The sequence below is a fragment of the Protopterus annectens genome, chromosome 4.part0, assembly GCF_019279795.1.
Source record: "Protopterus annectens isolate FY-2018-M chromosome 4.part0, PAN1.0, whole genome shotgun sequence".
NCBI classification, from domain to species: domain Eukaryota; kingdom Metazoa; phylum Chordata; order Ceratodontiformes; family Protopteridae; genus Protopterus; species Protopterus annectens.
This window is the reverse complement of record NC_056733.1, coordinates 1,028,183,299-1,028,202,907: the sequence shown is the minus strand read 5'-3', so window position 1 is coordinate 1,028,202,907 and position 19,609 is coordinate 1,028,183,299. Positions and strand designations below refer to the sequence as shown.

The following is a 19,609-nucleotide window of genomic DNA, read 5'->3' as shown; positions in this document are numbered from 1 at the left end:
GTATATAAGAGGCATCCGATGCCATTTTCTTCAGTCTTTCTTGCCGCGCGGTGCCCGAAGCAGAAGCAGTTCGCAAGTGCCGGTCAGCCGACTCCTGAGATTTTCAAATCGAATTTCAGACTGAAGTCTTCAATAAAACTAAGTACCCCGTTGGGGAACCTTTTCTTGTCTCAGTCCAATGTCAGAAGTGGTGCGGACCTCGTATGTCGGTCCTTATCTTTGCGTTTTTTGCTCAAAACTGGAGTTGGAGTATCCGACGACATAATATAATTAATTTTTTTGCCAAAAAAGTGCAGGGCGAACTCCGCCCGACGCTTAATAGTGCGCTTATTGAATCTAGCACAAAAATGTCAGGCCGAGACATCGTGGTCTGGGCCTAAGCAAGGTATACAGAAAGAGTGGAAATCCTTATGCGGTATTTGCTTCCCACATGAAATGCAAATTATACCATGCCGTCGGAGCAACCGACGACCGGAATGCATAAAAAACGCAGAGATAAGGACAGGCAGCCGAGACCCAAACCAGACTCTGAGGCCTCTGCTAGGCCAGTCGCCGGTTCTCCGGTTTTCAGTGAGGCGCCTACACAGCCCCTGACGACCGCTGATTTAGAACCCCAGGTGGCATCCAATTCCCAAGCGGAGATTGCTAGGCCTCCACAACCTTTATCTTTAGGCCCTTCGACTCCATGGCTGAAGGAGATCCTGGTGAAGTTGAAACGCCTTCAGTTGCAGAAGGTGTCTTCAGACCGACTACACTCACTATTAAATCCTATGCAAAGCTGAAAACTCCTTTAAAAGCAAAGAAGACTGTACAGCAGTCTCCAGTACAAGGCCCCATGCGTAAGAAACAGATGCTTAAGATGGCTGAAGACTTAATTACCCTAATCAGGGGTTCCCATCCCCCTCCTGATAAAAGGCCTAGACAGGAGGAGGACTACGCTTCCTCTGACCAGGTTTCAATTTCCTCAGATTCTTCTGAGGAACAGGAATACTCTCTTTTGGGGAAACTTTACATACCATGAGGGAACATTTCCACTGGGAAGGCCAGGATTACTCTGATTCTAAGAAAAGGCTCCTTTTACTACCCCAGCACAGACCACTTGCTATTCCACCCGTGTTGGACATTGTGGATGATGTTTATTCAGAATCTAGCCTTAACCCAGATTCACTACCTCCTGCACCAGCCAAACCAGACAGATACTACAGAGTCCCTGACTCACACAAATTCCTCTAAAAGTCCTGTTGCTTACCCAGAAACCATTTCCCAGGGTCCCAAAGGGGTTAAGGCCTATTGCTAAAAATCCTGTACCCTCTGAAAGGGATTATTCTAGAGCACTAGACAGATGGGGAAAGAAAGTATATACCTCAGCTACTCTAGCTATGAGGGCCTTAAATTGCCAGTTTCACATGCTGAAATATCAACAATATTTGATGTCTCAATTAAAACAAAAAATGATCACACATACAGAACAGCCTGATTACAAGGAAATGCAAGATTTGTTGCATGCAGCTGAACAAGTGGGAAAACATACTTTGCAATGTGGATTTGATTCATTGGAAGCTTCTTGTAGAGCAGCAGTAACAGGGTCTGTCATTCGTAGCCATGCTTGGTTAAAAGAGCAAACTTTACCTGATCATGTTAAAGCAAAGTTATTGAATGCGCCTTTACAGCAGGATGTTTTATTTGGTGTAAAAGCGGAAGAGGTTTTAAAGAAAATGGAGGATAAGGCAAAATCTATGCAGACGGTCAAGGATTTTTTACAGGTTCAACCCCTTCGTTTCAGCAGAAATTGGCCAACCAACAACTGGTCCTTTCCAGCTTCTGACAGACCACAGTGGGGCAAATACAGATGCCCAAGGGGCAGAGGTCAGTCACAAGGCTCTTACAAGCCTCGACAATGGGGTGCCACAACCTAGAAAGGAGGAGAAGACAGGTCTCAAACTATCAGAAGACAAACACAATGACTTACCCCTCAGGCTGCCAAGCAAATCCCTCTTGGCAGCTCCCTTGGGAGGAAAACTAGCACTTTTTGCAGACAACTGGCACATCATCACAAAAGACAAATGGGTGCAAAATATTGTATCTCAAGTATACAGATTCCACTTTCACACTTTACCAAGGATAAAAGGAATGCCAAACCTGCCACCAAATCAATGGGCAGAGGCTCAAAAACAAATTAAAGCTCTCATGGACATGAGAGCCATTCAACAGGTTCCTACACAGGAGCAAGGACAAGGATTTTACTCAAGACTCTTTCTAGTTCCCCGAAAGGACAAAGCCTGGAGACCCATTCTGGACCTCTCAATTCTAAACACATATCTGGAAGTACCCAAATTCAAGATGCTAACACTACAGCAACTTCTTCCCATGCTGGGCAAGAAGGCTTGGCTAGTAATGTTGGACCTCAAGGAGGCATACCTGCATGTCGCTATCAGACAAAATTGCAGAAGATTCCTCCGATTTATAGCAGGTTCAACCCATTACCAATTCTCTGCACTGCCCTTTGGCTTATCTACTGCGCCCAGGGTCTTCACAAAATGCTTGGCACCAGTAATTGCATACTGAAGACAAAGAGGAATTCAAATATATCCATACCTGGACGACTGCCGTATTCAAGCAGAAAGCAAGGGCATTCTTTTAAAGCATCTGGCGTTTGTCAAAAACCTATTACGTTGCCTAGGGTACACAGTAAACGAAAAGAAGTCAAAACTAGTGCCCTCAGAAGACATCATATTTCTGGGTGCCAGCTTAAATGCAACGGCCCAGATGGCTTATTTCATGCCAGACAAGCAAGGACAACTGACTCAATACTTCAAAATGATGGCAACAAAGACCCAACTCTCTGCAAGAAAAATTCTGCAGGCCTTGGGATTCATGGCATCTTGCATACCACTAATACCATATGCAAAACTGCATCTGAGGAAATTACAACGGTACCTGAAAAGCATATGGACTCAATACAGCCACAGCTTGGAAACAATAATACCACTCATTCCCTGCCTTCAACAGGAGTTTCTATGGTGGGCTCAGGCATGTCACCTCAACAAAGGTCAGCCTTTTATCTTACCCACAGCCAGGCAAACTATAACCCACAGATGCATCGGATTATGCCTGAGGAGTACACATGGCAGGACGGTGTATTCAGGGCAAATGGTCTGCAGATCAAAGGCATCTACATATCCATCAAAAAGAGATGCTAGCTGTACAAAATGCCCCAACAGCTTTCAAGGACCTCCTACATCCAGGACAACAACTAATAAAGACGGACAACACCACAGTGATGTGGTACATAAACAAGCAAGGGGGCACACATTCCTACCCCCAAAGCAGGCAAGCAATGACCTTGTGGAACACAGCACTGACCTACCAAGTTCAACTACAAGCACAATTCCTGCCAGTAAAGAAAAACACATTGGCAGACGATCTAAGCAGAAACATCATAGATCCTCACGAGTGGAAACTAGATCCACAAGTATTCGCAATGATAACTCAAAAATGGGGGAGCCCAGACATAGATCTGTTTGCCTCCCCCCAAAACTGCCAACTACGGAAATTTTGCAGAAGGACATACCACACACTAGCTTGGAAAGTGGACGCCGTCTCATTCAGTTGGAAAACATTAAAGGACAACCGCGCCCTCAGACTCAAAAAACATATTAATTTCATCATGGTTTGATGTTTCCTACATTTTAATAGCACTCTGAGACTATTTTGAGCTTTTTAGATATTTTTAGATGCAATTTCTGACTCTGACCACATGGGGTCTGGCATATTGAAAAAATTCAGACTGTTTACACTGCCTCAAATAATGCATTCTGGGATACTTAGTCTCCAAAAAATTGCATCAGATCTGCCACATTTTGCCTTAAGCTGCTGTCACTTCATTGACTTAACAGGCATTCACTGCAGTCTTAAAATCCCCTACTTTTGGTTAAAATGTTATCCTTTTTCAATGACCACTAAAAACACAAGCAGTGCAAATGCTACAGAACAGAACTGAAAGGTGCATTTTCTAGCCCTTTCATCTTAGAAATGCTAAATTGCTTTCTTTTGTGAAGGCTGAAATCTAGTTCTTCAAGGAATCTCCCCTCCCACTTCACACCTACCTTCCCTAGCTGTCAAAGAGCCAAGGGTAATTTGACCCATTATCTGCATGTGATCGACAGCTCGTCACAGCAGGTGACTAGAGTAATGTACTGATGTTCTTCATCTCACATTGCTGCAGTCCTTACACTTGGGTATAGCGCTGTCCTCGGTCGGCCCGAATACCAAAGTATATGGCTGACGCCGGTCATGGCGCATTAAACTGACGCCAGGACGCCAGGGTATAAATGCGCATGACCGACGTCATATCCCCAGTCTTTTTTGCCGCGTGGTCCGATGCAGAAGCAAATTTGCGAGTGCAGGTTGGCGCCTGAGATTTTCAAACCGGAGTTTCAGACCGAATCCAAGTTGGCTAAGTACCCGTTGGAATATTTTGGTTTTTCTTGCCTCAGTATTTTACCGGATGTCAGAAAAAGTAAATAACTGTATTTCTTGCGCGAACAGATACCACATAGGGACTACCACAGCTTGTGTATACCGTGTTTAGGGCCTGAGCACGACGTTGTTGGGTGTTCCTCTTGCTAGATTTAACAAACGTACCATAAAGAGGAGATTTGACTGCGCTAGGTTAGTCTTGAAGCGGTGCAATTACAAAATGCCGTCGGATGCTCCGCCGCCACCTCGAAGAAGCGCAAGGACAAAACACCTAGGCCTAGGTTAGAGGCACCACCCGACCTGGACGTCGGTTCTTTAGAGGGCACGGTTGTGCCAGAGGCCCAAACAGAAGTTTCCCTAGAGTCCCAGGGGGAGACTTTGTTGTTACAGGATGTGTCTTCACAGGAGGTAGGCCAGGCTGAAGGGGCTTCTCAGGTAGCTGTTCTCCCCTCTCTGCCTAAGGTGGTTAGGCCTTCCCCTACTGTTACAAAGGCTTCTTCCAAGAGTAGGCCAGGTTCAGCTGTAGCAGGTGCTCCTCAACTGTTGTCTCAAAAGGACGGTCATTTACTCAATGTCAAGCTTCACTCTCTTCATCTCACAGCATGGCATATTCTGTTTTAGCTCATAGCAGGGCTCAACTTCCTCAACAAGTTTTGAATGTGATTATGGAAGCTAGGAGACCTAGTACAAGGAAAGTGTATGCGGACAAGTGGAAGAGATTTTTGCTTTGGAGTGCAGCAAGGGGTATGGATGTTTCTGAGCCTGATTTAAGTGTGGCTCTTCTATATCTTACTGAACTATTGGACAAGGGTTTGTCCTTCTCTTCCATTAAAATTCATGCTGCAGCAATTTCAGCTCACTATGACTGTGATCCACCTTTGTTTTCTCATTCCTTGTTCAAGCAATTCCTCAGAGGGCAAAGAACATAAGACCTCCACAAGAGCTCCTACTCCAGCTTGGGACCTCAATTATGTGTTGGAAAAGCTCACTCTGCCACCTTTTGAGCCTGCAGCTACGGCTGAGTTAAAATATTTGTCATGGAAGACTGCTTTTTTGTTGGCCATTACCTCTGCAAGAAGGGTTTCTGAATTGCAGGCCCTTATGGCTGTTGAGCCTTTCTTGATCTTCCATAAGGATAGGGTATCTTTACGCACTAACCCTTCCTTTATGCCTAAGGTGGTCTCAAGTGTGTCTTTAAACCAGTCTATTCATTTACCTACCTTTTATGCAGACCCCCAAAACAAGGGGAAAAGATCTTGCATACTTTGGACGTGCACAGACAGTTACGCTACTACTTAGATAGGACTAAGGGTTTCAGGCAGTCGCAACAGTTGTTTGTTTCTTTTGCTTTAGGTACTCAGGGCAAGCCTGTGTCAAAGCAAACTCTTTCTAAATGGATTGGATTTTGCATTTCTTTTGTTATTCTCAGCATGGCAAGCAGATCCCAACAGGGATCAGACCTCATTCCACTAGGGCTACTGCCACCTCTACAGCCTTTCTAAGGGAGTGTCAACGAAGGACATTTTGGAGGCAGCTACTTGGAGTTCAGTACATACTTTCTCTAAGCACTACCACCTTCCTCTCTACTCTAAATCTAGGGCTGGGTTTGCCACTGCTATTCTACAGGGCATTTTGACAGCTCCTGCTTCTATTTGATTTGCCATCCTCCCTTACCTCTGCTTTGGGAATCTACCCAAGTGTAAGGACTGCAGCAATGTGAGATGAAGAACATAGTACAGTTTTGTACCTACCATAAATGTAGATGTTCGAAGATCCACATTGCTGCAGTCCAATTTACCCGCCCTCCGTCCCCTCTGTGTTTAGGGGTGGTTGTGTGGTTAGGTTAGTACTTTATTAGACAATTGTTAGAAGTTGTACATAGTTTGGGTGTGGGGTGTTTAGTGTTTGGTAATTTTTTGATTTCACCCTGTTTAGGGTCTTCTGACATCTGGGGCAAGAAAAGACTGAGGATATGACGTCGGTCATGCGCATTTATACCCTGACGTCCTGGCGTCAGTTTAATGCGCCATGACCGGCGTCAGCCATATACTTTGGTATTCGGGCCGACCGAGGACAGCGCTATACCCAAGTGTAAGGACTGCAGCAATGTGGATCTTCGAACATCTACATTTATGGTAGGTACAAAACTGTACTTTTGCTTGTCAGCCTTTTCTCCTTACACTGGGAGACTATTTTTGTTGCACTACTCCTGTCAAATTTAAAACCAAGCTACATAGCACTGGCAATAATCCCTGCTTTGCAAAGCAATCTGCCACTTATTTTCCCTTCCTGTTTAAATAGCTAACAAATGATGCACTATAAACTTGAAATATTTTAGACTTGCATGACAGCACCCACATGCTTTTTTGAGTCAATATTTAAAAAAAATTATGGTAGTGCATACATAACACGCAGACACACACACGCACACACACACACTGCTTTACTTCTACAATGATTTAGATTTTTACATTTTATAGCAGTGTACTAACCAAGCAGAGAAATCTGGTTCAAAAGCAAGGATAAATTGATCCTGAAATACCTATGAACCTCAGCGCAAGAAATTAGGACAAAGCCATACATAGAAGTGGGACAAAGGCACAAATGGAAAAGCGCAGTCTGGGTCTGAACTGTCTGCAAACAGCTACAGTTAACTTTGAGTATGTGTCTACCTGTTTGAGCCAATATTCATTTTCCCCTGGAGAGCACTCTGCTTTGGATTGTAAGCAGCCCCCCCCCACCACACACACACACACACACACACACACACACACATTCCACTTTCTCTTATTCCCTTCTGTTAGCAAATAGTATCCGCCATAACTCATCAAGCATTAAACATAACTGGGGAAATATAAACCCTGGATCAAAATGAAAATAAGTAGGCTAAGCTAAAAATGCAGCTGTGAAAGGGAAGCATGTGGCACCCTTACAAACAGAAAAAGATCAACTCCACTAATGTGCAATTAAAAACTTGGGAGGACACAATATCAGGGCTAGGGAGGCATAGAAACAGGGACAAATTACATTTAGGATACACTATTAAGAAGTAATAAGACTTACCTTACTTATGAAGTAGCAAAACGCTGGTGAAGAAGAAGTGCTTCACATGAATAGAGTCGACCAGATTTGCTAACACAGAAAAGGAGTTCCACACAGCACCTAGTCCATTTATTAGGTTAACAGTGTGCTGGGAAAGGCGGTGTTGACATCACAATGTGGGAGGATCACAGGGATTCTGTACAGCATGCAAATAAGGCAGTGTTTACATCACTTTGGGGGAGGAAACCTCCCAGGATCTTCAGCAAGAGCTATGGCAGATGTGACATCATTATTTAAGAGACGACTATACAGTTTTCATCTTGGTTTTAAAACTGAAAGTCAAACAGTATGGAAAAGTATGAAGCCTAAGCAGTAAAAGAGAATAGTGAATTTTTTTTTAAAGCTGCGGTTATGTTTTTTTGAGGCTGTATCACATAACAGGATTTTAGGGAGACATCAGGTAGAGATATTTGATTTGATATCCCATTGTTTTCCTTTAACAGTGTATGCCTTTCCTCCATTGCCTCTTCTGGCAAAGGTGCTGCTGAAAGCCAGATTAGAGAGGCCACAAATTATACTCATTGCTCCAGAGTGGCCACACCAACACTGGTATCCAATACTAAGGAACATGGCTCAAGGCCCACCATGGATTTTACCTCATATTCCTCACCTGCTCACTCAGCAAAACAATCAGATTCTACACAGCCAGCTGAAGACTTTAAATCTCCCTGCATGGCAAATTACCTAAACAACCAGTCAACACTTCTCTCTAAAGTTGTTATGGATGTCATTCTGGAGGCCAGGAGGCCCAGCACCAGGAAAAGCCTATTCAGACAAATGGAAAAGATTATGTGCCTGGAACCAGGCTAAAGGCCAAAATCCCCTTGTCCCAAATATTCCTCAGATTCTACAATATTTAACTGAGATGTTGCACAAAGGACTTTCCTTTTCATCTGTTGATCCACGCCTCAGCTATTTCAGCTCAGTACAACATGAATCCTCCTATATTTTCACATCCATTACTAAGACAGTATCTTAGAGGGGCTAAGAACATAAGACCACCCCGGAGAGCACCAACACCAACTTGGGATCTCAACTTTGTTTTGGTAAAACTTACACTGCCACCCTTTGAACCAGGTTTTACAGCTGATTTACAGTTTCTATCATGGAAAACTGCCCTGCTGCTAGCAATAACTTCAGCACGAAGAGTCTCGAGCTACAGGCCCTCATGGCAATGGAGCCTTTCATCATTTTTCATCAAGACAGAGTCGCTTTACAAACTAACCCTTCCTTTATGCCAAAGGTGGTATCCAATGTGGCCCTAAACCAAACCATTCATTTGCCCACCTTTTATCCAAACCCCCAGAACAAAGGGGAAAGGCTCCTACACTCTTTGGACATTCACAGGCAGTTACGTTACTACTTGGATAAAACTAAGGCTTTCAGAAAATCTGACCAGCTCTTTGTATCCTATGCTGCAGGATCACAAGGAAAGGCTATCTGAAAACAAACCATTTCAAAATGGATAGGACATTGTATCCGTTTCTGCTAAACACACCATGGGAAACCTGTACGTGGTAACATTAGGCCCCATTCCACCAGGGCTACAGCAACATCAACAGCCTTCCTCAGAGGGATACCAACCAAGGATATTTTGGAGGCTGCAACTTGGGAGTTCAGTGCACACCTTCACCAAGCACTATCACTTTCCTCTGTACTCTAAAAACCAGAGCTGGCTTGGCCACTGCAGTTCTGCAGGGCCTACTAGCTTCTCCAAACCCTGTTTAGTTCCACCGCCCATCCTTAGCTTTGGGATTCAACCCAAGTGTGATGACTGCAGCAGTGTAACACGAAGAACATAGTACAGTTTTGTACCTACCATAAGAGTGTTCACACTGCTGCAGTCCTGTTTACCCTCCCTCCATCCCCTCTGACCTAGCTGAACTTTTCTATACCTTTCTATCCTGTACAACCTGTGTGGTGTATTTGCTTGTAACTGAAGGTATTCCTTTTATTAGCAATATGTATTGCCTACCTACTTGGGGGCACCTGACATCTGGGACAAGAAAAACTGAAGAAAATGGTGTCTGATGCCTCTCTTATATACCCCTGGTGCACTGACGTCAGGGAAGAAGCGACAGCAACTGATGCCGGACCAAGACTTGGGAACTCTGGCCGACTGCGGGACCGCCTGACGGCAGGATAACCCAAGTGTGATGACTGCAGCAGTGTGAACACTCTAACATCTACATTTATGATAGGTACAAAACTGTACTTTTGAGGCTATGCTTTTGGCACCTGTCATTAGTTTGGGTAAGACCCTCTTGAATGATGTTCACATCACTAGTAAGACAGCGCCCACCTTGCAGTCATCTGCAAACTTGGTCAGCCACAAACCACTGGATGATCTTCATGTTTAACTGTTGCAGTCATCACACTAGGGTAGTCTGCCTGCAGGTAGCCCTTAGTCAGCCCGAATACCAGAGACTGAGTATTTCTGCGTCAGTTGCTATCGCTGTAGGACTGATGTCATGTCGTCAGGGGTATATAAACAGGCAGCCGATGCCATTACATCAGTCTTTCTTGCTGAGGAGCCCGAAGCAGAAGCAGTTCGCACAAGTGCCGGTCGGCTGCTACCTGAGTTTTCGTTTCCGAATTGAATCATCCTGAAGTCTTCTAAAGCTAAGTACCCGTTGGGGATCCTTTTTTCTTGCTCTAACCAATGTCAGAAAAAGTTAACAATTGTCTCGCGTGTGGAAAGCAAGTACCACAATGACATTTCCATTCCTACTCCGTCAACTGTTTAGGCCCAGACCACAAAGTTCCCCGCTGTCAGTTTTGTGCTTTATTCACCGCCCGAACTATTAGTCGTCGGGCCCTTATTGTCACTAAATACTTTCGCTCTCTATCTCCTTATTCCGAAATGGCTTCGGTAAGCCATCCGACTATGGATCTTACGAAAAAAACGTAAGGATAGAGACAAGACCACAGAGTTCCAAAACTGCCAACGATGCTTCCATTAAGCTAGTCGCCAGTTCGCTGGTACTCCAGGCACTTTTGCAGCCCCTGATGATCACTTCGATAGATTCACAGGCCGCTACCGAGACTCGTTCAGAGTACGGTATGCCGCGAGACTCTTTTGACTATGGGACCTGCGGATGTCTCTACCTTGGATGGGTCCAGAGTTGCTGTGCAGGCACCGACTTCTGAGGAAGTTCTTCGCACTACCGATTCTCGACACAAGCAGACTTCTTTCGCGTCTTCAGTTCTGTCTAAAACTACCGAGTTTCTAAGGTCAAGAGTACGACTTGCGCCTAAAAACTGATGACCCAAACTCAAGCACCTGCTTCCTTGCAACAACATCAAATGCTTAAAATGGCAGAAGACCTGATTATGGTGATTAGGGGAAGCCAGCCCTTCTCCTGCTAAGAGAAAGAGACCTGTCCCCAGCAGCTTTAACAGACCAAGAATCCGACTCTGAGGTTTCTGAATATGAAGATACGCCTTTATCTGCTTATGAGGATTCAGATGCAGAGGAATCCATTCCCTCTGCTTCCCCGCCAGAGTATTTTTCTTTTGGTGAAACCCTACATACTTTAAGAGAGCATTTCCACTGGGAATGCCAAGACTATTCTCAGTCCAAAAAGAGACTCAGAGAATTTCTAGATTTGCCACAACATAGACCTTTAGCAATACCTCCAGTTCTGGATGTTGTGGATGATGTTTTTATGGAATCCAGCCTAACTCCTGATACTTTACCCCCTGCTCCAAGAAAACCAGACGGGTACTACAGAGTCCCTGACTTTCACAAATTTCTTTTCAAAAATCCTACTGCTGACCCAGAGGTAATTTCCCAGGGGCCTAAAGGTTTAAAAGCAACTACAGGTAAGAATCACATTTCTTCGGACAGGGATTCCAGAGCTTTAGACAGATTGGGTAAAAAAGTATACACCTCTACAACTCTTGCCATTAGGGCATTGAATTACCAGTTTCTCGTGCTGAAATGCCAGGAACATATTATGGAACTTGTTAAGCAAAAATTAGCTACCTTTACAGACTGTGCAGAAAATAAAGAATTACAAGAGCTTATGCATTCTGCAAGCCAAGTCAGCAAGCATACTTTGCAATGTGGTTTTGACGCCCTAGAAGCAGCTTGCAGGGCAGCAGTCACTGGTGCTGTACTGAGAAGGCATGCTTGGCTTAAGGAGCAGACCTTGCCAGACCATATCAAATGAAAATTATTAGACGCTCCGTTGAACAAGGACAATCTGTTTGGCACCAAAGCAGAAGAGGTTCTAAAAAAAGATGGAAGAAAAGGCTAAATCCCTACAGAGTCAAAGATTTTTTGCAAGTGCAGCCTCCTAGATTCAGTAGGCATTGCCTCTCGAAACATTGGTCCTTTCCAGCCGTCTCAAACTAGACCCCGGGGAAACAGACCTTCCAGACTCAGGATATGCAGAGATCTAAGCAATGGAGAGCCTCCACTTCAAAAACAGGGAGTGCTAAGCCCACCCCCTTACAGAAGGAATTCACAATGACTTTTTTATTCCTCTCCTCACCTCTGCCAACTGCTTGTGCACCTAGGAGGAAAACTCGCCCATCATGCAAAAAACTGGACCTCCATCACCAAAAACCGATGGGTCCTCAACATTGTGTTCCAGGGGTACAAATTTTACTTTCACTCACTGCCAACTCCAAAAGGGTTCCCAGACCTTCCAGTGGGCAGAGGCCCAAAATCAAATTCTATCCCTGCCATAAGGGCAATTCAGCCTGTTCTGGTGGCACAAATAGGTCATGGGTTCTATACCAGACGTTCGTGGTACCCAGAAAAGCAAGCACTTGGTGCCCAATCCTAGATCTTTCCACTCTAAACACCTTCCTGGTGGTACCAAAATTCAACATGCTAACCCTTCAGCAGCAGCTTACTACGCTGTCCAAAGATGCCTGGTTAGCCACCCTAGACCTAAAAGAAGCCTATGTTTCAGGGCATCATCAGTTCTCTGCACTTCCCTTTGGCTTATCCACTGCTCCCAGAGTATTCACAAAAGGGCTTTGCTCCAGCCATTGCTTATTGCAGACAGAGAAAAATTAAAATTTACCCATACTTGCATGATTGCCTGATTCAGGCAGGCAGACAGGAACAGCTGTTGCAGCACCTGTTGTAAAGAACCTTCTAACCTCCCTGGGGTACACTATCAACGAAAAGAAATGAAAACTATCCCCCAGTCAAAAGGTTGTATTCCTGGGAGCAAGCTTGGACACAGCATCCCAGATTGCATTCCTTACTCCAGAAAAGCAAGCCCATCCGACAGGCTACTTTGCTCAAATGGCCACCAGAATCCAGCTATCCTCAAGGAAAATCCTGCAGGCCCTAGGGTTCATTTTCCCTTGCATCCTATTAATTCCATATGCCAGACTGCATATGAGGAAACTTCAATGGTACTTAAAAAGTCTTTGGTGCCAACATTCTCAGGACCTGGAAACCATCATACCTATCGTACCGTGTCTATAGACGGAGTTTCTTTGGTGGGCAGCATCATGCAACCACAACAAGGGACTTCCCTTTACTCAACCCCTCGCCGCCCAGACCCTAACCACAGACGTATTAGACTATGCCTGGAGGGCACACCTGGACGGCGAGTGCCCAAGTCAGTCTCGTCTGCACATCAGCCAAAAAGAGATGCTATAGCTGTTCAGCATGCTCTGACAGCTTTCAGGTCCCTACTCTCACCAGAACCCCTGCTGATAAAAACAGACAACACCACAGTTATGTAGTACATCAGCAAGCAGGACAGAACACACACTTACCCACTCTGCAGGCTAGCCATGGCCGTGGACATGCAGATTCATCTGCAAGCTCAATTCCTGCCAGACAAACAAAACTATCTGGTTGACAACTTAAGCAGAAATGTCCTAGACACACACTAGTGGCAATTAGGCCCCAGAGGTGGACCTCTTTGCCTCCCATTACAATCACCAGCTCAGCAAATTCTGCTCCAGGACAACTCACAGAAGGGCCTGGAAAGTGGATGCCTTATCCTTCCAGTGGGAAAACCTCAAAATCTATGCATTCACCCCTCTGCCTCTTTTCTCAAGAATATTACTCGACAAACCAAGAACAATCCTGATTGCCCCAGACTGGCCAAGCCAGCACTGGTACCCACTACTGCGCAGCCTGTCACAGGTGCCACCCTGGCACCTACCCCAGATCCCAACCCTCCTCCCTCAACAGGGGGGCAGATCTTGCATCCTTAACTGCAAACCATGAATCTTGCAGTCTGGCTTATTCCTTAAATTTTCCCCCAGTGACCAAGCCGCTACTGGACGTCATTCTTGAAGCTAGAAGACCCAGTACAAAGAAATCCTATGCTGATAAGTGGAAAAGGTATTGTTCCTGGATTCATTCTAAAGGAGAGGACACAGCACTGCCCTCCTTACCTCTAATCCAGGATTACCTAGCAGACCTACTCCACAGAGGCCTAGCCTTCTCCATTAAAGATCCATGCCTCTGCCATTTCGGCTCATTACAACACATGAGCCACCTATTTTCTTTCAAACCCTTCCTCAGAGGAGCAAACAACTTAAGGCCACCAAGGAGAAGGCCCATACCTGCTTGGGACCTTAACTTTGTACTGGAAAAGCTCACGCTACACCCCCCCCCCCCCCCCCCCCCTTTGAGCCTACAGTGTCAGCAGAGTTAAAATTCCTCTCTTGGAAAACAGCCTTGCTTCTAGCCATCACTTCAGCTAGAAGAGTGCCTGAGCTACAAACACTTATGGCTGTGGAACCCTTCATTATTTTTCATGCTGACAGGGTTTCCCTCAGGACTAACTCTTCCTTTATGCCTAAAGTGGTGTCCAGTGTGGCTCTCTACCAATCTATTAATTTGCCAACCTTCTTTCCTGATCCTCAACATTAAGGGGAAAGGATCCTGCACTCCTTGGATGTGCACAGACAGCTCAGATTCTACCTTGATAAGGACTTAAGTCCTTCAGAAAATCTGACCAGTTACTAGTCAGCTTTGCACCAGGGGCAGAGGAGGGCAAGGTAATTTCAAAGCAAACCATTTCCAAATGGATAGCACACTGCATCCATTTCTGCTACAAGCACCATGGGAAACCAACCCCTCAGGGTCAGAAAACATTCCATTAGAGCAACTTCTACTTCTGCAGCATTTCTCAGGGGAGTCCCTACCAGGGACATCCTGGAAGCTGCAACCTGGAGTACTATATTCACTTTCACCAAGCATTACCACCTGCCTATCTTCTCCAAATCCAGGGCGGGTTTTGCAGCAGCAGTCCTGCAGGGCATACTAGCCAGCCCCAACTATTCTTGACTGCCTCCACCCTTTCTTCAGCTTTGGGAGTCAACCCAAGTGTGATGACTGCAACAGTGAAGCACAAAGAACATAGTACAGTTGTGCACACTTAACAAAATGTAGATGTTCAAGTGTATTTACTGTTGCAGTGCTGGTTTCCCTCCATCCAGCCCCCTTGTCTCTCTCTCTCCCCTCTCTTGTCTATTACTCACCTCCTTCAGGGGTATTGATATTTACTTTTTACTGGTGGTGTTTTCCCCACCATATCTTCGCTCTGTAATGGGGGGCGGGGCTCCTGACATTTGGGGCAAGAAAAACTGATGTAATGGAGTCAGCTGCTTGTTTATATACCCCTAACGACATGACGTCAGTCCTGGAGCAACAGCAACCAAAGCAGAAATACAAAGTCTCTGGTATTCGGGCCGACTGAGGACTACCTGCAGGCAGATAACCCAAGTGTGATGAGTGCAACAGTGAATACACTCTAATATCTACATTTCTGGTAAGTGTACACAACTGTACTTTTTGGCTTTCACTCAGAAAAGTATATCCCAAACAGTAGAGGTCCCAAGACCAATCCTTGGGGTACACCTCTCATTACGGGTCTACTACTAGAGGTGGATGTTCTTGGTGTTTCACTGTTGCAGTCATTACATTTGGGTAATCCTGCTGGCAGGTTGCCCTCAGCCGGCCTGAGATCCAAAGTCTTGGGTCCTGCGTCGGCTGCTGTCGCCTCTTCCCTGACGTTAGGTCGTCAGGAGTATAAAAGAAGCAGTCGATGCCATTTTCTTCAGTCTTTCTTGCCGCAAGGTGCCCCTAGCAGAAGCAGTTTGCAAGCGCCAGTCGGCCGACTCCTGAGATTTTCGTGTTCGAGTTTCAGACCCGAAGTCTTCAATAAAGCTAAGTACCCCGTTGGAGAAACTTTTTTCTTGCTCCAGACCGATGTCAGAAAAAGTTAATTGTATCTCTTGTGGAAAGCAAATACCTCATAAGGACTTTCATTCTTACTGTATTCCTTGCCTATGCCCTGATCACAATGTTTCTGGTTGTCTGTTTTGTGCTAGATCTAACCAACGCACTATTAAGCATCGGAATGATTTTGCTTTAAACTATTTTGGACGCCTGTTTAATTATCCAGAAATGTCGTTGGATTGCTATCTGACTACCGGAGTTCACAAAAAACGCAAAGAAAAGGCGAGAGATAAACAACCGAGGTCCAAAACCAATGACGAAGCTTATCCTAAGCCAGTCGCCGGTTCTCAGTGAGGCGCTTTCGCAGCCCCTGACGCCCGCTACTGACTCCCACGTGGAGTCGGCTATGCCACTGGAAACTCAAGGTATTGGAGCCTCGGACACTATTCCCTCAGATGGGTCCAGAGCCGCTGAGCAGGCACCGGCTTCTGAGGGTGTATTCAGTCCTAAACATCTTTACATTAAACCGACTACAGCTTCAAAGGCAAAGACTAAAGCACCTTCTAAAGCAAAGAAACAATCCCAAGAGCCACGTGGACAGGCCTCTATGCCCAAAAAACAGATGCTCAAAATGGCCGAAGACTTGATTACCTTGATCAGGGGTTCCCATCCCCCTCCTAATAAAAGGCCTAGGCAAGAGACTGACTATGAATCTTCAGGTCAGGTTTCTATTTCTTCTGATTCCTACTCTGATCAGGAATATTCTCTCCCCCCTTTGAGGATTCTGATGCTAAAGAATCTATACCTTCAGCTTCTCCTCCAGAGGACTATTCTTTTGGGGAAACCTTACATACCATGAAGGAGCATTTCCACTAGGAGAGCCAAGATTTTTCAGAATCTAAAAAGAGGCTCGGGGATTTCCTTTTACTACCTCAACACAGGCCTCTAGCCATTCCACCTGTGTTAGACATTGTAGACTATGTGTTTTCGGAGTCTAGTCTGACCCTTGACTCCTTACCTCCAGCTCCTGTTAAGCTTGACAGATATTACAGGGTTCCTGACTCTCATAAATTCCTTTTTAAAAACCCCGCCGCAGACCCAGAAACTATTTCACAGGGTCCCAAAGGAGTTGAGGCTTCCGCTGCAAAAAAAACCTACACCCTCTGACATGGATTCTAGGGCTCTGGATAGATGGGGGAAAAAGGTTTACACATTTGCTACCTTGGCTGTAAGGGCCTTAAACTGTCAGTTTCATATGCTCAAATGTCAGCAACATGTCATGGTATTGCTTAAACAGAAAATGTTAACTCTGATTGTGCAGAAAACAAGGAAATGCAGGATTTATTGCACGCAGCTGAACAAGTTGGAAAGCATACTTTGCAGTGTGGTTTTGATTTTTTGGAGGCCTCCTGCAGGGCCGCAGTTACGGATTCTGTAATTAGGAGGCATGCTTGGTTAAAAGAACAAAATCTGCTTGATCATGTCAAAGTTAAATTATTAGATGTACCTTTACAGCATGATACTTTGCTTGGTGTTAAGGCAGAAGAGGTGTTAAAGAAAATGGAGGACAAAGCTAAATCTATGCAAACTGTCAAAGATTTTTTACAAGTACAGCCACCTAGGTTTAGTAGACACTGGCCTACAAAGAATTGGTCAGACAGACCTCAAAGGGGCAGATATAGACGCCCTAGAGGCAGATCCCAGGCGCAAGGTTCATACAGGTCAAAACAGTGGGGGGCTTCTACCTCCAAAGTTGGAGAAGACAAATCGCAACCATACAAGAAACAGTCCCAATGACTTCCCCCTGCCTGTGCCAAGCACTTATCTCCTGGCAGCACCCTTAGGGGGGAAATTAGCACTTTCTTCTCAAAATTGGCACATTATAACCCAAGTGGGTTCTAAGTATAGTGTCACAAGGCTACAATTTCCATTTCCATACCCTGCCAAAGGCAAACGGCTGGCCAAATCTGCCAAAAAATCAATGGGCAGAGGCACAAAAACAAGTCACATCCCTCATGGACATGGGAGTCATTCAACAAGTACCAGAGCAAGAGCAGGGTCAAGGATTTTACTCAACACTGTTCTTGGTACCCAGAAAGAACAAGGCCTGGAGACCAATACTGGACCTGTCTATTCTGAACACATTCATGGATATACCAAAATTCAAAATGTTGACTTTGCAGCAGATTCTGCCCATGCTGGGCAAGAATGCTTGGCTTGTGACTTTAGACCTAAAAGAGGCATACCTGCATGTCTCCATCAGACAGTCATGCAGAAGATGCATGTTCTCCCTGTGTTCGCGTGGGTTTCCTCCGGGTACTCCGGTTTCCTCCCACATTCCAAAGACATGCATCTGGAGCATTTCTCCCCGGGCCTCCGCTGAAAACAGGCTCTGTGGAACCTAGTCGGACATTCCCGGTCAACAAATGTTAAATAAATAATAAAATAAAGATACCTCAGATTCAAGGCTGGTTCAATGCATTACCAATTCTCTGCACTGCCCTTTGGCTTATCTACTGCACCCAGGGTCTTTACAAAGTGCCTGGCTCCAGTAATTGCATTCTGCAGACAAAAAGGAATACAAATATATCCTTACTTGGACGACTGTCTAATTCAAGCAGAGAACAAGGACATTCTTCTACAGCATCTGGCGTTTGTGAAAAGACTTCTAACATGCCTAGGGTATGCAGTCAACGAAAATAAATCAAAACTAGTACCCTCTCAAGAGATAATATTCCTGGGTGCAAGCTTAAATATAACTGCCCAGATGGCTTATCTCACGGCAGACAAACTAAGACAACTGACTACCTATTTCAAAGTGTTAGCAACAAAAGCCCAGTTATCTGCAAGAAAAATTCTGCAGGCTTTGGGCTTCATGGCATCCTGCATCCTACTAATTCCATATGCAAGACTGCATATGAGGAAACTTCAATGGTACCTAAAAAGCGTTTGGGCTCAACATTGCCACAGCCTGGAAACAATGATTACTCTCATTCCCTACCTGCAACAGGAGTTTCGATGGTGGGCGAAGGCTTGTCACCAGAACAAGGGACAGCCATTCACATTACCCTCAGCCAGGCAGACACTAACAACGGATGCATCAGATTATGCCTGGGGGGCCCACATGGCAGGAAGATGCATTCAGGGCACATGGTCCTCAAACCAAATGCATCTACATATCAGTCAAAAAGAGATGCTAGCTGTTCAGAATGCCCTGACAGCCTTCAAGGACCTACTTCATCCGGGACAACTACTGATAAAGAAAGACAACACCATGGTCATGTGGTATATAAACAAGCAAGGGGGCACACATTCTTACCCCCTTTGCAGACTTAACCATGACTTTGTGGGACACAGCATTGACTTACCAAGTACATCTGCAGGCACAATTCCTGCCAGTAAAGGAAAACACTCTGGCAGACGAACTAAGCGGAAACCTCATGGATCCCCACGAGTGGCAGCTGGATCCACAAATCTTCAGCATGATAATAATGAAATGGGGACGCCCGGACATAGATCTATTTGCCTCTCCTCAAAACAATCGACTAAAAAGATTCTGCACAAGGACTTATCACAGACAAGCTTGGAAAGTGGACACCTTATCTTTCAACTGGACAAACCTATCGATATATGCCTTTCCTCCACTGCCTCTCCTCCCCAAGGTACTCCTAAAGGTCAGACAGGAGAAGCCAAAGATGATACTGATTGCCTCAGACTGGCCCCGCCAATACTGGTATCCAATCCTAAGAAACTTGTCTCAGTGCCCAGCTTGGACCTTAACTCAAATACCTCATCTACTGTACCAGCAAAACAATCAGATCCTGCACAGCCAACTCAGTACTTTAAATCTGGCAGCAT

At 45.3% G+C, this 19,609-nt stretch overlaps 1 protein-coding gene across 2 annotated transcripts in view; it reads left to right on the top strand.

Annotated features, from left to right (window-relative positions):
* The window catches only part of LOC122799719 (heterogeneous nuclear ribonucleoprotein A/B-like), a 183,890-nt gene that overhangs the window by 111,072 nt on the left and 53,209 nt on the right, over positions 1-19,609 (top strand). The gene's annotated exons all lie outside the window — the stretch shown is intronic.